Source organism: Falco peregrinus, chromosome 3, assembly GCF_023634155.1.
Source record: "Falco peregrinus isolate bFalPer1 chromosome 3, bFalPer1.pri, whole genome shotgun sequence".
Lineage (NCBI taxonomy): Eukaryota > Metazoa > Chordata > Aves > Falconiformes > Falconidae > Falco > Falco peregrinus.
In genome coordinates, this window is record NC_073723.1 from 88,132,671 (window position 1) to 88,149,778 (window position 17,108).

At 47.1% G+C, this 17,108-nt stretch overlaps 1 long non-coding RNA gene across 1 annotated transcript in view; it reads right to left on the reverse strand.

Annotated features, from left to right (window-relative positions):
- LOC129784207 (uncharacterized) overlaps positions 1-17,108 on the reverse strand; it is a 69,381-nt gene that overhangs the window by 47,870 nt on the left and 4,403 nt on the right. The gene's annotated exons all lie outside the window — the stretch shown is intronic.

The following is a 17,108-nucleotide window of genomic DNA, read 5'->3' on the forward strand; positions in this document are numbered from 1 at the left end:
ACACAGATGTACTGGGATTGTGCCAATTTGCTCATCTATGGACCATTTACACTAGCCATTTTTCCAGTCCTTCTGGTGCTTCTACACCAATTTTCATCCATTCTCCATTATTGCCAGTCTCAACATTTCCATTGTAACTCCCCAACACATGCAAAATCCCTTCTCCTGCTGACACCATAACACCACCTTCATGATGAGGAAAGATCTTGCTACACAGGAATCATGGAACCATGGAATGGTTTGGGTTGGAAGCACCCTTAAAGATCATCTAGTTCTAACCCCCCTGCACAGACAGACCGCAGCTGAACCAACCTGGTCTGAACCTTGTTCCTTGTCCTTTCAGGCCCACAAAGAGAAAATCTGGGACCAACACACTCATTTGTGCCTCCCACCAACAAACTGAAATATGGGAAAACACAGGAAAATGGCATTGCTTGAGAGCAGTGCTATTCAGCTATTTAGACAGGTGAAGATTCGCTGACTGCTTGATGGTATCTTAGAAAGGCATGTCCATCTGTGCCCATTACCAAAATTCATCTGAGACATTTCAAACACAGTCCCAAGCTCCTGTGGGAAATATTGCAGGATCAGCAAATTCAGGCTGTTGCACTTCAAATCCCTTTGCTCAAAACAGCTGTAAAGTTTTAGCCATTGTGGTGTAATCAGCCAAGAAACACACCCTAAGCCAGGGTTATATGTTCACACTGAGCTGTCCCTAGGGGATCATTGCTCTTTGCTGATAGTGCATTGGTGTGAATTTATTTCAGGGAGGTCTAACACAACAGTAACCCTCCTTTCTTCCCCTCCAGCAGAGCACAAGCTTGCTCTGCCACATCCTAAGAATGTCTATAACATGCTGTCTCCACCTGTCAGCCCTGTGGCCACGTGCAAGCCTGGGATGGTACTATTCCTTCCACTCCTCAAAAGCCCAGCTGGCCTGTGTTCCCTTTGGAAACAAGTTTCTGCGTGTCATCACCAGAAACAGATGCTGGCCTCCTGCATGTCACCTCAGAGAAGACAGCATGTCCACCAGTTTCACAGGATATGGCACCACTGGTGCAACCTGCCAAGGTCAGCATGCGCAGCAGGAGCATGGTAACAGCATCCTTAGGCTGTAGTGATGAATTAGCCACAGTGAGCAACCAACCTGGCAACAATGAGCGCTCAAGCTCCATCAGTGTAATCAGAATTGAGACTGTTCCCCTTCATGTCTAGTCCTTCCTGCAGTGCTACCCAAAGCCCATTCAGGAAATAAAGTAGCAAGTGACAGATGTCAGTAGAGTAGCCTGCAAGCTGCAACATCACTGAGCTTCTGATACAATCTGGCATAATCTCCAAACAAATAAAAATGGATCTGGAGTGCTTAGTTTCCAAGCACCCAAGATACTAATTACTGGTTATGAAACTTCAAGCAGGGTGGTATACAGCCACACTAGTGACTACCCTGCACCTGCTAACAGAGACCTAGAGAGCCCTTGTCCTCCACTGTAGGTAAAGTTGCCCATTACCACATCCCTGCTAGCCCTCTACACAGAATCGTAGAATTATTTAGGTTAGAAAAGACTTAAGATCATCAAATCCAACCATAAACCAAGTCCCCAAGTGCCGCATCTATATGTCTTTTAAATACTTCCATGGATGGTCACTCAACCAGTTGCCTGGGCAGCCTGTCCCAATGCTTGACAACCCTTTTTGTGAAGAAATTTTTCCTAATAACCAATCTAAACCTGGTCTGGCACAACTTGAGGCCATTTCCTCTTGTCACATCACTTATTACTTGGGAGAAGAGATTGATAGCCACCTGGCTACAACCTCCTTTCAGGTAGTTGTAGAGGCCATAAGGCCTCCCCTGAGCCTCCTTTTCTCCAGGCTAAACAACCCCAGTTTCCTCAGCTGTTCCTCATGAGACTTGTGCTTTGTTGCCTTTGTTCCCTTCAACAACTTCATTGCCCTTCTTTGGACACACTCCAGCACCTCTACATCCCTCTTGAAGTGAGGGGCCCAAAACTGAACACACAATTCACTGTGCAGCCTCACTAATGCCAAGTACAGGGGAACAATCACTCCCCTTAGTCCTGTTGGCCATGCTAGTTCTGATATGAGCCAGGCTGTTGGCCTTCTTGACCACCTGGGCACACTGCTGGTTCACATTCAGCTGGCTGTTGACCAATAACCCCAGGTCTTTTTCTGCCAGGCAGCTTTCCAGCCAGTCTTCCCCAAGCCTGTAGCACTGCATGGGGTTGCTGTGACCCAAATGCAGGACCCCACCTCTGTCTCTGCTTCTGCAAAACAAGGAACATCATCTATACTTCATACCATGGGAGTACAGAGACCTGGGCCAGACTGTGCCTGCCATCTTGGAAAACCATATGGACAGGAAGGAGTTGCTGTTGTTCCCAGGTTTTAACTTTCAGAACCTGGCTTTGCTCCACATAACAATATTCCAAAATAAGCCTCCAGTTTTGTCTTATCATTAGAAAGGGGATGAAATCTCCCCAGATCCAGGAGACACACACACCCACCCACCATTTTGTAGTGAAGGTACTTTTGCCTCCCAGAATATTCTCCTACCTGTACGTCTATTGCTGCATGATCAGGATGACCTGTTGCTACAGGCAGAGATGCACACAAAGCTGTCATTCAAACACAGGGTTGGACAGTCACATGGGAAATCTTCAGGATGAATATGACAAGTGCTACCCATGCAGTCCAGAGCAGTGTCCTTCTGGCATACTTCCAGAAGCCAACCCTTGACCACCACTTCTATATCACCAACTCCTTTGCACTCCTCCTATAATACCCAGCCATGGAAGCTACACATACACACATTTCTTCCACTTCTAGAATTCACCCATTCTGTGGGTTTTTTTCTCCTCTCAGGAATAGCCTTCAGTACCTTCAGACAGATGTGCAGTAGGTAGCTCCTTTTCCTATGGCATGACCCAGGCTGAACCTATTCTTTGTGGCCTTTTGAAAGTAACGCGTCTCAATGTCAAACAACTGCCATCCCCTTTTGAAAGTACTAATAGCAGAGACAATAATTAATATGATGGAGTAATCATAGAATAGTTCAGGTTGGAAGGGACCTTCAGAGATCATCTAGTTCCAACTCCCTGCCATGGGCAGGGACACCTGCCACCAGACCAGGTTGCTCAAAGCCCCATCCCACTTGGCCTTGAACACTTCCAGGGATGGGGCATCCACAGCTGCTCTGGGCAGCCCATGCCAGTGCCTCACCACCCTCACAGTAAAGAATTTCTTCCTAATACCTAACCTAAATCTATCCTCTTTCAGTTTAAAGCCATTCCCCCTTGTTGTATTACTACAAGCCCTTGTAAGAAGTCCCTCTGCAGCTTCTTGTAGGCCCCTTTAGGTACTGGCAGGCTGCTATAAGGTCTCCCAGGAACCTTCTCTTCTCCATGCTGAACAACCCCAACTCTCTCAGCCTGTCTTGATAGGAGAGGTGCTCCAGCCCTCTGATCATCTTTATGGCCCTCTGGGCTCACTCTGACAGGTCCATGTCTTTCCTGTACTGAGGACCCCAGAGCTGGACACAACACTGCTGATGGGGTCTCACCAGAGCAGAGGGGGAAGATCACCTCCTTCAACCTGCTGGTCATCTAAAAAAAAGCTTCTACCTTTTGATGCAGTCCAGGATATGGTTGGCTTTCTGGCCTGCAAGCATGTTGCAGCACAAACAAACTAGCAGGCTGCAAGAAGGCATTTATCATCAGTCAGGTTCTGCTGTCCATGCTGTTTCTCCTTCCTCCAGAGGTCAGACCACACTACTACTCCTCCTCCATCCAACCACTCTCCCCCACTCCTCAGTGCTATTTAACTACTTAGCAGGAACGAGCTACAGCTGCACATCATCCATGTCAACCAACCCACTGCCTCTGAGGCAAGGCCACAGCTGCATGTTATCAATGCTGATCAACCCACTGCCTTCATTCCTCTACAATTCCCCCCCCCCCTTTTTTTTTTTTAACCAAAAAGGCCATGTCTATGATCCGTTGTAGGGGCCTTGGCAGGATGTGTGGAAAGGCTGTTCGGCTGAGTTAAGAAGGCACAAGGCTGCGCCTGATTCAGGCTCTGCATCAGGGTCACCCAGATGTTGTGACTCCCCTCTCAAGGGGTCTGTGGAACAGCTGGTATCTGATGTCCTCTTGTCAATTCTAGGATCTAGAACAGGCTTAACACACCTAATGGGAAGCCACCGCGGCCCTGCATCTGTGGAGATACAAGCATATCCACATCCCCAGGTAATTAAATCCCACTGGCCTCTCCATTTTCCCTTTTGTAGGTCTCGCATTAAGACCTTTGTCAGATAGAAGGATCTCCTCCCTGCAAAGACAAGAAATGCGAGATAATCACGGGACTCACTTTCCCAGCCAGCACAGTCAAATAATTCAATGTATACACAGCTTTCCATAGACAAGCATGCAGAGTCTCAGAACCCATTCCCCCTTTTTGTTTTTCAAGAAGTAGTTTTAAAGTATGATGAACATGTTCCACAATGGCTTGGCCAGTCGGAGAATGCAAGATACCAGTAACACTTTCCACCCCCCAAGAGACAAGGAACTTGTCCATGCGTGCAAATGAATATGCTGGTCCATTTGCCTGTCTTGAGACACTTCGGAACCTCCAGAGCAGCCCAAGCCTGTCGAAGATGTGAAATGGCATCCAGAGCCTTCTCCCCAGTATGTGCTGATGCCCATGCAACTTTTGAGAAGGTATCGATGGAGACACAAACATACTATAAACGACTAAAAGAAGGCACATGTGTGACATCAGTTTGCCACAGATCCAAGGACTGATATCTGCGTGGATTGACCCCTCATGGAAACGTCAGCCTGGGACCCAATCACTGACACTCCAGACAAGCAGCGATGATGGATTTTGCATCTGCAAAAGATATTTTAAATTGACGGACCAGTGCCTGAGCCCCCTGATGAAAAGATTGATGAGACATGAGGGCTTGTCATATCAGATCCAGCACTGGAGGAGTCCAAGCGGGAGCTGCAAGAGTGTCAGCACAGGCATTTCATTCACGAATCCTGGCAATCCAGTGTGACTGCAGATGTGCAGAATGTCATATCTATGTATATGTTGGCTCACTACCACCCATAATGTTTTTAACAAAAAAATAGTCATTCTGAATTTACTTCCTTAAGCAGCGCACGGTCAATGCAATACACAACATCCACAACATAAGTGGAGTCTGTAACAATGTTTACAGCACATGGTGAAAATGTTTTAAAGGCAACAATGACAGCACTAAGTTCAACCAATTGAGGTGATCCCTGTGTTAAGTGTATCAACTCTTGCCATTGCTTCCCATCATACCAAGTGACCACTGTCTTTCCCAATTTCCCAGAACCATCTGTAAAGACCGTAGGGTCTTGCACTGGGCTGTCTGCTGCCAGCGGCTTTTGAATTTTTGTATGTCCGAATAAGTTTGCAAAAATTTATGACTGGGAAGATGACAGGATATTTGTCCCTTAAATCCTTCCAAAGCCAACTGAAACAGTAAACGTTTTGCCAAACACCAGCTTATGTGATCATGTTCAATGGGAATTATCAATTAATTGGGATCTTGGCCCGTGAGCTGAACGCACCGATTACATCCTTTGGTGATGATTTTTGATACTAGTTCAACCTGAGTGCTCACTGTCTTTCGTGGTTGTAAGGATAAAAATAACCATTCTAAGACATGTAGCGAATCCTGCCAGCACTCATTCCATTGGCTCAACAATCCCATGGGATGATAGTTAGCAATGACAACATATAAACTTATCGGAGTTTCTAAGTCTACATGGTGTACCCTTTTTTGTTGCAGACCATTGGCCACCCTCTCTAGGGCCAAGGTGGCTTCATTTCCACGGGGCTTGTTGAATCTTTTCTGGTGCTATACATAACCCAAAGATGGCCAACAACTGCTGCAAAACTGGATACACTTGCTGAAGTTCAGCCTTATTTGCAGCTGATACAAGAATATCTTCCATATAATGATAGCAATACACTTGCGGAAATTGTTCTCGTACAGGTGACAAGCCTTTGCTACATACCATTGACATATAGTAGGACTGTTATATGCATTATATATATATATTGACTGCATCATACCCTGGGGCAACACCATCCATTGGTATTGCTTACAAGGAGACATATTGTTTCTGCTAGGTATTGAAAAAAGCAAATTTACATTTATCAGCTTCATGTAAAGGAATACTGAAAAAACAATCTTTTAAATTAATTACCAAAATGTCCCAGTTTTCCGGGATCATCGTCAGGGAAGGTATGTTCGATTGCAGGGCTCCCATTCCCTCCATTACATCATTTACTTTCCTTAAGTCTTGTAACAGGTGCCATTTGCCTGATTTCTTTCTTATCACAAACACAGGGGTCTTCCAAGGACTATGGGAAGGTTCTAGGTGACCTTGTGCTAATTGTTCTTTGACAGATTGTTGGAGGACTACACATTTTTCCTCAGGAAGGGCCCACTATTTCATCCAAACAGGGGTATCTGTCTTCCAAGTCAAAGGCAGAGTAGGTCTTTGTATGCCCTCCACCACAGTGGCCCCTATTAAAAATCCTTCTGGGTACCAATGATAACTCCCCATTGTCCCAAAACATCCCATCCCCACAATTCAGAGTGACATCAAGCACATAGGGACAGATTGTTGCTGTCTGGCCCTCAGGGTTTTGAACTTGCACCATATACTGACTTTGGACACTGTCACACCACCCACACCAGCCAATATGGAACCTGCTGAACAGACAGGCCAAAAGCAAGGCCAGATGTGCACAGATGTAATAGTTACATCTGCTCCCGTGCCAATCATTCCAGTCACTCATATTGCGGAAGGGGTCCCTTTGGCAAAGGTGATTTTACAGGTTAGAGTTGGCCAAGCATTTTGTATGCTCTGAGTCCAGACAATTTGTGGTGTTCCTGTCAAACCAAACCCTTCTTTGCCCCAGACTTTGTCATGGGCATAATTAACTTGCACCTGGAAAGGAAGTAATTGTGCAATCCAGCTTCCTTCAGGAACTGACACAGGGCAGGGTGTGGGGGTCCACACCATTGCTTGAATCTGACCCATACAAACTGCATCAATGACTCCTGGTAAGACTAACAAACCTTGTCAAGTTACACTAGAACATCCAAACAACAGCACACTCGATTTAGTGCCAGTGGGTCCCACAGCATTCAGTGGGACCTTATGTACTTTATCATCCTCTATTGTGATGGTGGTTGCTGTGGTAACATCCAATCCGGTGCTCCCTGAAGTTTGAGCTGCGAGTTGGCTGCATAAGCCTCGAATTGTTGTGGAGGATTCATTTGTATCATCACACAGTTCCTCCCCCCATTTCCCTGCTTTCTGTTGCCACTTGCAAGTAACTGTCCTTGAGTGTTAAATTTAGATCTACAGTATTTTGCAAAATGCCCTGGTTTGTTACATCGACGGCATACCAAACCAGAGCCATCAGCCCTTCCCAGCCTCAATCTCCTTGGATAGTCCCTCTTTAGGTGACCTTCTTGCCCACATGTGTAACAACAGCGGATGACCCTGACTGCATCAGCAAAGGTCTTTGCCAGACACTCCGTTTGGAAGGCAGTGGTTCCTACCTTCCCACATACATCCATTAATTCTATTAAAGTGGGATTACAATGCACCATGCCTGCAATCACCTTTCTACAATCCTCATTCACATTGTCCTTAGCTAACTGAAGTAACAATGCTTCCTTAGCTGCCCCATTCTGTATTTGCTTGTCCAAGGCATCTCTCAACCTATCTAGGAATGACACATACCCCCCATTTAGACCTTGTTTTATTGTGCTCCATGATTGTTGCAGAGCACCATGATCTGGGACCTGCAACAAAGCTTGGAGAGCTAACTCTTTTCCATGCTGCAGGACTAAAGGATGTAAGAGAGTTGTAACTGGGGAGAGTTAGCTGGAGCCTCCCCCATCAATTGTGGAATCCCTGCCCCAAAACGAGGGTCATCCTGGGGGTATTCTAAATTCACTAATGATTGCTCATTTGCCAAGCACCTCCAATTTGACTCAAAAAGTAACGTTATCATAGGGATCAATATAATTTGCACAATAGCACAGCAATCATGAGCAGTAAGCTCTGCTGTGAAAAGACTATGTAACAATGATTGAGCATAGGGTGAGCCTATTCTGTAATGTATACAGGTTGATCTTAACTCTTTTATCTCTCCCCAGTTGAAAGGTTCCCACTCAGGGGGAGCATTACCATCCCCCAAAAGTATTGGGCACGGTAACACCCTGCCCCCCATGGCGGCTGTGGTATCGATATCCCCTTCCACGAGTGCTTGTTCTTGCATCTTTTTCCAGAATTTGGCAGGATCTGGTCCCAGTGCTCTAATTTGGACTGGTTGTTGAACATGACCCAAGGTCTCCTCTGATAAACCTATCACAGGTGGCTCGGGGTCACAGTCAGGCAACGGAACAATGACCAGATCTCCCTGGCACTGGAAGGGAACCGATTCTGCCTGTTCAAACCAGCACCTCTCTACTCCTCCTGCTGGCCCCAACTGCATAAATCAGGTGATGGTGGAGAACCTGATGGCGCTGAAGGCACCTTATTGGGCATCATCTCTGCAACCAGGGATGTGACTGTTTCAACTGCAACCTTTGTCTCCCTGTATGCTTCTGATTGTTCTAGTAAATCTAAGACCAATCTCCATGTCGTCAATGATGCTGTAGCAATTTTGTCCCCTCTCAAGGCAGCCCCAAAAGGTAACATTCCAGCACTTTGCCATATCTGAATGCTGGAGACATTTTTCACCGTAACTGGCAAATCATTCTTTTTACACCACCCCAGAAGAGTTCTAATTGCCGTCTCATCATACTTTATGCCTTCATCTTCAAATATGTCTATTAGCATTGTTAATATAAGGTTCGTCTCTCCATCCACTTCTGATTGTTCTAGCGAGTCTCTGATCCATCTCCACATCATTAACGAGGCTATGGCAATTTTGTTTCCCCTGGAGGCAGCCTCAAAAAGTATCTTTCCAACACTTTGCCATGTCTGAACACTGAAAACCTTTTTCACCGTAAACTGGCAAATCATATTTTTTACACCACACTAGCAGAATTCTTACTGCCATTTTATCATACTTTACACCTCTTTTTTTTAAATATATCTGTAAGCATTGAAAATATAGAATTTTTCTCCCTGTCCACTTTTAATTGTTCTAGTAATTCTAAGACTAACCTTCATGTTGTTGCAATTTTATCCCCCCTCGAGGCAGCCTCAAAAAGTAGTTCTCCAGCATTTTGCCATGTTTGAATGAATGGGACTTTTTCAGCATAACTAGCACATCATTTACTTTGCACCATCCTAGCAAAGTTCTTATTGCCTTCTTGTTACACTTTATGTTTCTTTTCTCAAATATATCTATAAGCATTGTTAACAGAATTTTCTTCTTCTGCACCCACATCAATTAGTGCCCATCTACGCTGTGCACAAAAAGTTGCAATTTAAGTTAAGATGGACAACAAATATTGCAATACACCCATATCAATTAGTTGCCAATGGCTCACCTCTCAAGGTGTCTGTTATGGGTCACAGTTTCTCATGCTTGTCTCAGCTACGTTGGGTGCCTGTTGTAGGCTGAGTCCAACTCAGTCAGCCTCACACAAGGCACTAATTGTTACAGCACAAACTAGTAGGCTACAACAAGGTTTTATATTATCATAGCAGATTGTCAGATTCTACTGTCCATGCTGTTTCTCCTTCCTCCAGAAGTCAGACCACACTACTCTTTCTCCATCAAACCCCTTCTCCCACAATCCTCAGTGCTATTTAACTACTTAGCAGGAACGAGCTACAGCCATGTCAATCAACCCACTGTCTTAGAGGCAAGGCCACAGCTGCATGTTATCAATGCTGATCAACCCACTGCCTTCATTCCTCTACACAAGCACACATTGCTGGGTCATGTTGAGCTTCTCATTGACACACTCAAGTCCTTTTACTCAGGGCTGCTCTCAATCCATTCTCCTCCTAGCCTGTATTTGTGCTTGGGATTGCCCTATCCCAGATGCAGGACCTTGCATTTGGCCTTGTTGAACTTCATGAAGTTTGCACAGTAACCGTAATTACCAGTAGATAGCAACACCTATTTTTACTGCCATTGTTATTAGTAATAGAACTGTTGATACTCCTCTGGCAATTAGAAGAGTAATAGTGTTATTGCTGTTATTATATGCTGTTGTCATAGACCTGTAACCCTTAAGAACCTCAGAGCACTACTTATGGATGAGGAAACCCCTCTTGCAGACTTTCTATAAGCCAAGCCAGTCATGGTGGCCCAAGCCTCATAGCACAAGCCAAGACACAGCTTGGATAGATGCTGAAATGGAGGTGTCAGCATCCTGGCATGAGCAAATAGGTGCTAGTGTGCTGGCTCGGCAGTCAGGGCATGCAGAGGCATTCCCCATCTCCACCACAACCTTCCTGCCTGACCTCCAAGCAGGCATTTGCAAAGCTATCTGCACAAGAGGCAGGTGCACGTTACAATTCTTCATTGTAGGTGACTCCATGGGCATTAGGTCCCTGATCTCACATTACAGCCAAGGATCTAATCAGCACTGTCAGTGGAGACTAATAAGCAATTTAACTGACTGACTGTACAGCTAACCCACTTGCTTAAACATAAGCACCACGCATTATTTGAGATGCTTGGACATATCTCTGACTGTAACCCACTGAATCTCTTCATGGCACAGTTCCCCGTCAGTTATATGGAGATGTATTCACAAAATGGTCAGGGTTGGAAGGGACCTGTGAACATCGTCTAGTCCAACCCCATGCTAAAGTAGGTTCTCCTAGAGCAGGTTGCACAGTCATGTCCAGATGGGTTTTTAATATCTCCAGAAAAGGAGACTCTGCAATCTCTCTGGGCAGCCTGTTCCAGTGCTCTGTCACCCTCACAGTAAAGATGTTTTTCCTGACATTCAGGTGGAACTTCCTGTGTTGTAGTTTGCGCCTGTTGCCCTTTGTCCTGTCCTGGGCACCACTGAAAAGAGCCTGGCCCCGTCCTCTTGACACTGTCCCTTAAGATACTTGTAGACACTGATAAGTTCCTCTCTCTGTCTTCTCTTCCCGAGGCTAAAAGAGGCCCAGCTCTCTCAGCCTTTCCTCATCGGGGAGGTGCTCCAGTGTCCTAATCATCTATGTAGTCTTTTGCTAGCTCCTCTCCCTGGACAAGTTCCTTGTCTCTCTTGAATGGGGAGCTCAGAACTGGACACTCCAGGTGCAGCCTCACCAGGGCAGAGCAGAGGGGGAGGATCACCTCCCTCAATTTGCTGGCCATGCTCCTAATGCACCCCAGGATCCCATTGGCCTTGGTGGCCATACAGGCACACTGCTGGCCCATGGGCAACTTGCTGGCCACCAGCACTCCCAGGTCCTTCTCCACAGAGCTGCTTTCCAGCAGGTCAGCCCCAGCCTGTACTGGTGCGTGGGGTTGTCCCTCCCCAGGTGCAGAACCTTATACTTGCCTTTTTTGAACTTCACAGGCTCCTCTCTGCCCAGCTCTCCAGCCTGTCCAGGTCTCGCTGAGTGGCAGCGCAGCCTTCTGGGATATCAGCTGCTCCTCCCACTTTTGTAACATCAGCAGACTGGCTGAGTGTACCCTCTGTCCCTTCATCCAGGTCACTGGTGAATTTGAACAGACCTGGACCCAGTACGGGGCACTGAGTTACGACTCACTTCTTTAGAAATGCATGTTTTGACATGCTGTCGTCCATAATAGGAGTCCAGAGCTCTGCACTTGACTGATTAATATCAATTACATCACTAACAATGTAAGAGTTTTGCTTTGTGGTAAAGCCATGATGCTCAGTGCCTGACTGAACACGTGTCTGGATGAGCTCCCGGGGAGTGCGAGTGACCAGGAGCATGGCAGACAGAGCAGGCAAACAGGGTGTGGTGCATCAGCCATCCCTCTAGTCTAATGGCTCAAAGTGGCGAGCTCCATAGTGGTCATCCCAGCCCAAGAAGAAACTTAGTGATGGTTTCCACTCAGCCAAAAAACAGCACAAGAAGGCACATGGTGGCCAAGATGGAGCTCCCATGTAAACATATGGTTGCCCAGGTCACAGGCTGCACGGAGTGCCTAAGCCTGTCACTGGTACTGGAGGGCAGCAGAGATAACAACTGTGTGAGGTGTGACCAAGTGGACAATCTGATCAGCCTGGTGGCAGAGCTGAAAGAGGAAGTAGAAAGGTTAAGGAGTATCAGGAAGTGTGAGAGAGAGATAGGCTGGGGGGGCCGCTGTCTACCATCACTGAGACAAATGCACTGGATGGATATATCACAAGAAGCGGAGACTCCCCTACCTACTCGCCACCAGCAGGATGGACGTGGTCTAAATGAAAGGGATAAATAGAAAGAGGTCCCTGCTTGGGGCAGCAAGCAATCACCTCTTGGCCTACTTCACCTTCCCAGGTACACGTATACAATAGGTATACAGCTTTGGAACCTGAAGACCAGGAAAATGATGATCTGGATGAAAGCCCGTTCAGGGTGGAGGGCTTGCCTAGGGAGAGTCAGCCAATGCCACGCATCATGACTAGTTCTTCTAGGAAGGAAGGAAAGGTGGTTGTCATTGGCAACTCCACTCTGAGAGGAACAGAGGGCCCAATATGTCGACCAGACCCAACTCACAGGGAAATCTGCTGTGTCCCTGGGGCCCACGTAAGGGATGTCCCTAGAAAACTCCCTTGTCTGAAACGGACCTCTGATTACTACTTATTACAGGTCTTCCAAGCGGATAATGATGAAGTCCAAACAAGAAGACGACTGAGGGCAATCAAGAGAGGCCTCAGGGCCTAGGGCCTACTAGTTGAGGGATCAGGAGCACAAGTAGTGTTTTCTTCTATCCTGACAGTTGCAGGGAACAATGGGGTGTGTAATCAGAAGGTCACACAGATCAATACCTGGCTCCTGGCCTGCTGTCAACAGCTTAATTCCATTTTTTTTGATCATGGGTCAGTTTACTTGGCACCAGGCCTGCTGGCAACAGATGGGGTTCACCTGTCTCAAAGGGGAAAAAGGATTCTAGGTCAGGAGTTAGCAGGGCTCATTGAGAGAGCTTTAAACTAAAATCAAAGGGGGAAGGGAATAAAACCAAGCTTGTTAGAGATGAGCCTGGGAGCAGCATGCCAGGGTTGGAGGTGAGATTGGTAGCACAGCTGAAGTGCATCTATCCCCATGCCTGAAGCATGGCCAATAAACAGGAGGAAATGGAATCCATCGTGCAGCAGGAAGACTATGACATAACTGCCATCACAGAAACATGGTGGGATAATTCACATGACTGGAGTGCTGCACTGGGTGGCTACAAACTCTTCAGGAGAGATAGACAAGAAAGGAGAGGCAGTGGGATAACTCTGTATGGCAGGGAGTGTTTTGACTGTCTAGAGCTGAATGATGATGACAATAGGGTTGAGTGTTTATAGGTAAGAATCAGGCGGAGGCCAACAAGGCAGATATCCTGGTAGCAATCTGTTATAGACCACCCAACCAGGATGAAGTGACAGATGAAACATTCTACCAGCAACTGGGAGAAGTCTCAAGATAACTAGCCCTTGTTCTCATGGGGAACTTCAACCTACCAGATGTCTCCTGGAAATACAACACAGTGGATAGGAAACAGTCTAGGAGGTTCCTGGAGAGTGTGGAAGAGAACTTCCTGACACAGCTGGTCAGTGAGCCAACCAGAGGAGATGCCCTGCTGGACCTGCTGCTTACAAACAGGGAAGGACTGGTGGGTGATGTCGTGATGGAGGATGTCTTGGGCATAGTGATTATGAAATGATAAAAGTTTTCAATTCCCAGAGGAGTAAGGAGGGGGGGGGGGGGGTGTCATCAGAACTGCCACCTTGGACTTCCAAAGGGCTGACTTTGGCCTGTTTAATACCCTGGTTGACAGAGTCCCTTGGGAGATAGTTCTGAAGAGCCAAGGGGTTCAGGAAGGCTGGAAGTTCCTCAAGCAGGTAGTCTTGAAGGCACAGGAGCAGGCCATACCTATGTGCCAAAAGACAAGTCAGCAGGGGAGATCAGCCCGATTCAACAAAGAGCTTTGGCTGGAACTTAAGAAAAAACTAGAGTTTACCAACTTTGGAAGCAAGGTCAGGCAACTCTGGAAGACTATAAGAAAGTCAAGAGGTTATGCAGGGTGAAGATTAGAGAGGTGAAAGCCCAGATGGAACTCAGGCTGGTCACTTGTAGAAGAATGAAGGCAGTGGGTTGATTGACATGGACGGTGTGCAGCTGTGGCTCACTCTTGCAAAGTGGTTAAATAGCCCTAAGGAGTATAGAAGGAAGAACCTAGATGTAGCAGAGATGAGGGGCAGTGTGGTCTGGCCTCGGGAGGATGGAAAAACAGTGTGGACAGTAGAATCTGACCCATGGTAAAGCCTTGTTGCAGCCTGCTAGTTTTGCTTGTGCTGTAGCAGTCACTGCTGTAAAAGATAACAAAAGATGTTTTTACACATACATTAGAAACAAAAGGAGGGTCAAGGATAATCTTCATCCTTTATTGGATGTAGCAGGGAACGTTGCCACAAAGGATGAGGAAAAGGCTGAGGTACTTCATGCTTTCTTTGTCTCTATATTTAAGAGAAAGACCAGCTTCCCTCTGGGTACTCAGCTCCCTGAACTGGAAGACAGTGAGGAGGAGGGGCAGAACAAAGTCCAGGAGGAAACACTCAGTGACTTGCTGCTCTAGTTAGACATGTATAAGTCTATGGGGCCAGATGGGATCCACCCAAGAGTACTCATGGAACTGGCAGAAGAGCTCGCCAAGTCACTCTCCATAATTTGTCAAACAGTCCTGGCTAACTGGGGAGGTCCCAGAAGACTGGAGGTCAGCTGATGTGGCACCCATCTACAAGAAGGGCAAGAAGGATGATCTGGGGAGCTACAGGCCTGTCAGCCTGAACTCAGTGCTGGAGAAGGTTATGAGGCAGATCATCCTGAGTGCCATCAAGTGGCGTGTGCAAGACAACCAGGGGATCAGGCCCAGCCATCATGGGTTTATGAAAGGCAGGTCCTGCCTGATGAATTTGATCTCCTTCTATGACAAGATGACCCACCTAGTGGATGAGGGAAAGGATGTCGATGTTGTCTACCTGACCTTAGTAAAGCCTTTGACACTGTTTCCCACAGCATTCTCCTGGAGAAACTGGCTGCTCATGGCTTGGACAGGTGTGCTCTGCACTAGGTAAAAGCTGGCTGGATGGCTGAGCCCGAAGAGTGGTGGTAGATGAAATTGCATCCAGCTGGCAACCGAACACAAGTGGTGTTCCCCACGGCTCAGTACTGGGGCCAGTCCTGTTTAACATGTTTGTCAATAATCTGGACAAGGGGACTGAGTGCACCCTCAGTAAGTCTACAGATGACACCAAGCTTGGCAGGTGTGTTGATCTGCTTGAGGGCTGGAAGGGTCTGCAGAGGGATCTGACAGTCTGGACTGATGGGTTGAGGCCAATTGTATGAGGTTCAACAAGGAAAAGTGCTGGGTCCCACACTTGGATCTCAACAACCCCACGCAACACTACAAGCTGCCTGGCGGAAAAGGACCTGGTGTTGCTGACTGACAGCCAGCTGAACATGATCCAGTAGTGTGCCCAGGTGGCCAAGAAGGCCAATAGCATCTGGCTTGTATCCAAAATAGTGTGGCCAGCAGGACTCGGGAAGCATTTTCCCCCCTGTACTTGGCACTGATGAGGCCACACCTTGAATCCTGTGTTCAGTTTTGGGCCCCTCACTGCAAGAAGGATGTAGAGGTGCTGGAGCGTGTCCAGAGGTGGGCAATGAAGCTAGTGAAGTGTCTGGACCTCAAGTCTTATGAGGAACAGCTGAGGGACCTGGGGTTGTTTAGTCTGGAGAGTAGGAAACTCGGGGAATATGCGGGTTGGTCTCTTCTCCTATATAGCTGCCAACAGGACAAAAGGAAATGGCCTCAAGTTGTGCCAGGGGAGGTTTAGATTGGATACTAGGAAACATTTCTTCACTGAAAGGGTTGTCAAGCATTGGAACAATCTGCCCAGGGAGATAGTAGAATCAGCACCCCTGGAACTGTTTAAAACACACACAGATGCAGTGCTTGGTGACATGGTTTAGTGGTGGACTTGGCAGTCCTGGGTTAACAGTTGGACTTGATGACCTTAAAGGTCTTTTCCAACCTGAATGATTCTATGATGTATGATCTCAATATGAGCCAAGCATTACATGTATATTGTGCACACCTCAACCTATCTTGGAAGGCTACTACATTTGTGGATGAAAGGACAGTTGAGCTCCACGTGCTGACCACAACTCTTAAGAGTAATTCACCAGCTACCAGTCAGTAACTTTGTAGTGTTGGTCCTGCAGGCCATGCTCTGCTCTCCGTGAGTGACACATAAGAAAAGGGACTCCTTGTCCTCTCCCCAGGTATGCAGCAGGTTGTACTAGAGACCTCCCAGGGTCCACTCCAACCTAAATTGTCCTGTGATTGTGGGCTCCTGCAACAAAGCATGGATGCCTCCATGTGAATGTTGTGCCCACCAGTGTGGCTTCATGTCAGGAAGGGTACTTCAAGGGGCTCGTTTTTGTTGATTCCAGAACATTTATGCCTTTCCTACTTCCCTCACATCTCCTCTGTGCCAGGAGGCCAGGGGGGCTCTGCCCTGAAAGCATAGCCCAGGTTAGCCTGAGCAGACCTGGCCATGGAAAGCCTGCCAAGGTGGGGTGGCTAGGGCACACCAGCGCATCAGTCCAGCTCCCCAGATTGTTGTCTTTGGCCCCTCTCCAGCAGGTGACTGACCTTCCCTCTTCCAAACATGGCTTTTGTCAACAAAACATGTGATCAGTATTAATTTGCAAGCCAGGCAGATAACAGCAGTTAGCCCACTGCTATTACAGTCGCCTTTCCTTATGACAACCTGGACTATGGGTACACAACCAGTCTGACGCCCCAATCCCAGGATGCTTTTACTTTTTCTGCATCCAAGTCCTCCACTTTCCATATCTCATAAGATGACTTCCCTCTGTCCAACTGGCCTGCCCACACCATGGACA